General features: G+C 33.3%; 1 non-coding gene across 1 annotated transcript; it reads right to left on the bottom strand.

Moving 5' to 3' along the window:
- Positions 1–4,723: 4,723 nt before the first annotated feature.
- Positions 4,724–4,888, bottom strand: LOC123640964. The gene has a single exon (XR_006736186.1). It is a non-coding gene; the product is annotated as a U1 spliceosomal RNA (small nuclear RNA).
- Positions 4,889–5,202: the final 314 nt, after the last annotated feature.

Genomic DNA, 5,202 nt, shown 5'->3' with positions numbered 1-5,202 from the left:
CAAAACCTAAGCAAGCATGACGGCTGGGGCCTCCCAAGTTTCCTAATTGTGAACGCTCACATAGCATCCTAAATAATGAGAATAACAGCTATCATTGAAAAGGCTTTTTCCTGCCCTTAGGACAGTGTCCAAAATCCTTAACCTGGCCTATAGAAGTGCTTTTCAAGCTCTTTGTTGTGACAGACTAATTCTTTTTTACCCTCTAATCTGTTGTGAATCAAAAAGATTTTAAAATTTATATTCATAAAGTATAATAAAATGAACTTGTAGAAAAATAAGTGAAAAAAAACATATAAACTCAGCAGACCTAAAATTACATTTCAATTAATCTAATCAGAAAAACAGCAGTAAAAAATTAAAGAAACTATATATATTGTTCATTGAAAGTGTGCATTGAGGAGATTAAAATGGAGAATTGCTGATTATGCTCATAACTTTTGTCATTCACAATAATAAACAACAAAAAGTTATAAATGAAATAGCAATTTTCTATGTTAAATTGTTTCACACACACTTTGAATGAACATCATGTATATCAATATTTGAGCTTGTTTTCTTCTTGTTAACTTATCTAGTTTGGATTGATGACAATGGTACTCTCAGGGGATAACATGCATCTACGTTTTGTTCTATTAGTACTCACTTAGGTAAATTGACAGGAATGGAAGAAAAGAAATGACAGTAAGCTCAGGATATTTGTTTTTAATTTTTATCTAAAATGAGGTAGGTGATGATGTATTTTCAAAATCCATCTTTAATCCTTTATCAGTAAACATTTACAACAATTTATCCTGAAAAGTCATGGTTAAATTTATATTATCTTTCAAAAATGGAAAGGGATGCTGGATCCACTATTTTCTCATGCATGCATCTTCTTTTGATAAAAAGTAAAATTCCAGTCTATCAAATCTGTAAGGCACTCAGTGATATGTCTCACGGATGTATAATGCCAAGATCATCAATTATCTCATCAATAATTTTTGTTAAATTATGAAACATGTCATAACAATCTGTACAAATTGTTCTTCAAGCTTCTAACTCTCAATTTTACCCTTCAGTTTTACCTATTATTGAAAAATATTTTGCATTCCTTCCTTGCATTGACATATTAGGTCATTGAAAACACCAAAGACATGAGATATATAAACAAACCTACGCTGTCCAATTCACAACCTTAAAATGTTGAGATAAAACTTATTTCTTTTCTTGTAGAAAGACTGAGAGTTTCTTTTGTTGTTCAAACATTCTCAACAGAATGTTCTCCCTTTATATTCATCATAACTCAGCATGCAAAAACAGTTGCTTATGATAAGCTTTCATATTACTCATATTATCACATAACAAAGAGAATAATGTAGAATTTAACATATCAGCCTTTACAACATTCACAAGTTTTACTGTGTCACTAAGCACACTATTTAGTTCAGCTGACATTTTTCTCATAACAAGACTTTTTCAATGAAGAAAGTAGTGTATTTTAATTACACTCTGACACAAGCTTCTTAATCTGGGTATTTATTCCAGAATGTTTTCCTATAATTACAGTTGCACCATTTGAAGATACTTCTACATAAAACTATTTTGCCCTGATGATTTATTAGCATCAATATTTGCATTACTGCTATTTCCACAGAACTTCAAAATCTGACATCTGAAGTCTATAACTGGGTGTGTGATTTTTAAAATTGGTAATCTAATGAAAAATCAATATGTATCATCATTTATAAATCCTATTCATTTAAAACCATTTAGTGTATATGAATAAAATAAATGTTTATCTAAGTTCATCTTTATATAAAAAGTTTAGATTAAAAAATAGACCTCAATTATATTGATTTTAAAAATAGCTTTGTAACATGATATAGAAGTAAAAACTGATTGTACTGCATGCCACATTTTCAATTAACTATTTCCTGTTTTCATAACTCAAAGATGCTATGAGGAGAATCAGTAGAGAGGGGAAAGTTTCAATCCCTTTATAAGAAATTCCACCTAGAACCCAGGCTAGAAACTGTGATAACAGACATAAAATCCTGGTTAAACAATAAAAGGGAGCTAAAAGATATAAGGAGGAGTAAACACATGGATAAAGGGTATGAATCACAAGGGAGCTGTCAGGAAAAAAAGGTGATATTTATTTTCACATTTTGTTCTCCCATGTGATTGTTTGGAGTTGGCTAGAAGAAAGGACATGAAATAGAACATGTAGAAAGAAGCCCTATGGAGAAAGGAATCCTCCTGCAGCCTTTCCCCTTTGCACTTAAAGAACATAGCAGATTGGATTCTTGCTTGTGATGGGAGAAGAGCATCTATTTCCCAGGATGAGTGAGTGTCAGCTCTGGTCAAAGGGTGGTATGATGAGATTACAACAATTTAGTAAGGAGCCTCAGCTTAGCTAAAAGGAACAAAATGGAACAGTTGAAATGCAAAGAGGAAATCTCAATTTGGATCTAAGATTTATATTTATCTTAGCTTTGCTTAAAATTAGTTTTTCATTTTCTGCATCTATTTATATAATAGATTAGTATTCATACTGATGATTATAAGAAATACATTTTTGCAGATAAATGCAAAATCACAGTCTGGTCTAAATCTTTATTACAAACACATGGAGGGAATGTTTTGTTAAGCGATTTGTAGCTGAATTAGAAGCATCTCATGTAGTTGAATTAGAAGCCCTAAACTATAGTTCTCAAACTCCTTTTAGCCCATGTTCCCATTATAAACATATACCCCAAGGAGATTGATTTGTGTCTCTACCACTAAGAAAGATTTTTGTTGAGTTTTATTTTCTGTAGTTCATATTCTGAAATCATATATCACCCCATCTTTAATTTGATACCACCACCACAACCACACCTGGGCATATCCTTCCACCTTGAGATCCACAGCCTAAAGAAATCATCCACCTTTCATTAATGGCATTATATCATCAACATAAATAGAAATGGAGTAAACAACTGGATTATGTTATTGTCTAACATGTCTACACCGATAAACACTCTGTTTGACAACTAATAAACCATAACTATATACATTTATAAATAAAACACATTTTGCTATATTTGGTTTTATAAAGTGCTATGGTCTGATTATTTAGGCTGGGGAAAATAAAGCATGTAATGTGTTGTGAATAAAGAAAAAAAATCAGGAGTCTGAGATTTCCATTTAGGTCAAAGTAGTTAAAATAAGTGATCATTCAGTAAGATAGGAAGATAGGTTATCAGGACAGGTCTTAGTCTGGCTAAATTGGAAAGCAAGGAGATGTCATTTTTTAAAGTGTAAAAGTTGTGCCACTTCACAAAAATCATCCAACTAAGCAATTCTTGATGGTTGTTAAATATATATGCTAGTGTAAGCTAATATGAAATACACAGCAAAGTTTAAGAAGGAAGAAAATGTATATTTTAGTTCAAGATATTCAGCTGAGGTAAGCTCTATAGGCTTCCTTAAATAAGCTGATAGGAAATGTCTAACATCTCCAACTCTTAGTTAAATATCCTTGTTAATTAATGACAGATGGTACCATAATTTTTAAAATTTAATTAAAATCAACTAACATTTCTTAAAGAAATTCTATAAGCAAAGTATACACAGGAGTAATGCAAGCTACAATGGTGTATGTTTCTAAGAACACATGCCATTAAGGAAGGTGTAGACTAGTCAGGAAGATATGTATGTATACATATGAAAACTACTGGGCAGAGCAATATGTAATTGATTCTATTAATCGAGGAACACAGAGGACAAAGGCAATTGAGTAACTGGAAGACCAGAGAAATTTTCACAGAGGAGGGAATGTTTGACTTGACTTTAACGTAAGTAAGTAAATAAGTTGATTTTTAAAGGGCAGATGAGGAACATTCTCAATAAATGGCACATCAGAGGCAAATGTTTTCTCCCCAACTAAAGAATGAAAGTCTAGTCCAGGTGTGGTGGCTCACACCTATAATCCTAGCACTTTGGAAGGCTGAGGTGGGAGGACTGCTTGAGGCCAGGAGTTCGAGACCAACCTTGGCAAAGTTGCCAGACTCTGTCTTTACAAAAAAATTAAACATTAGCTGGGCGTGGTGGCTCATGCCTGTAGTCCTAGCTACTCAGGAGGCTAATGCAGGAGGATCCCTTGAGCCTAGGAGTTCAAAGCTTCAGTGAGCTATGATTATGCCACTACACTCCAGCCTGGGCAACAGAGTGAGACTATGTCTCAGAAAAGAAAAAAAAAAAAAGAAAGAAAGAAAGTCTAGCTTAAATGCATGAGATGAACAAGTAGGAGATAAGAATGGACAGGCAAGAGAAGCCCACAGCTGTGAAAGGTACAGTGACTCTGGACTTTATTTTGAAGAAAGGAGAAAACCAATGAGGTTTTTAAGCACAGGAATGACTCAATCAAAGGAGGACTTTAAAATGTCCTTTACTCTTTTGTACAAATAAATACTAAATATATTACTGACATGCTTTCATAGAAAGGCCCATCTATACAGTGCTGGTAAAATCAGAAAGCTAAAATGAAGCTGTGAATCCTCTCAAATTGAATAACATGACTGTGCGTAATAATCACATGCTGAGGCTGGTAGAATATGTGTCACGGTTGCCAGATCACAGAACACAATGCAGAAACTGATCATAACATTCTCTGAAACCACAGAAAACTAATGAAGGTCCACACTTACAAAATAATACGTGGAGAAGAGGAGGGTTTTCATTTTTCTTTTTTTTTTTTTTTCAGGGTAGAGCATGAACACAGTCCCCCACTACCACAAATTATACAGTAGATTTTCCCACATTTCAGGAAATCGCAGGAGTCAGCACATCTGGACTGCAATGGATAAGCCTTGCCCTGGGATAACCACCTTAGTGATCATGGTATCTCCTCTGCCAGGTTAAGTGTGAGGAGTGTTTTTTAATGTTAAAACTTAACATCTCCAAAATTTAGGCCAATGAATATGTAGATCAGAAGCACTCAAAACAAATCTGTCATATGTATAGGACTCCTTTGGATCACTAATGTAAAGATAGAAAATGAAAACAATAAATTTATTTTTAAAATATTTTTGTTATTTCATTGCATTAAATATCCCCAATATAATAAATGGGAAAAAGATAGATCAGACCCTGTCATAGTAATAATACTATATGTTCAACACACCCACATTTTCTTTAATTCTAAGGACACAGAAAGAAAACATTTTCCAGCTCCCTTTG

The sequence above is a fragment of the Lemur catta genome, chromosome 6, assembly GCF_020740605.2.
Source record: "Lemur catta isolate mLemCat1 chromosome 6, mLemCat1.pri, whole genome shotgun sequence".
Lineage (NCBI taxonomy): Eukaryota > Metazoa > Chordata > Mammalia > Primates > Lemuridae > Lemur > Lemur catta.
Note: the sequence above shows the minus strand (reverse complement) of the source record. Positions and strands in the feature narration are given on the sequence as shown.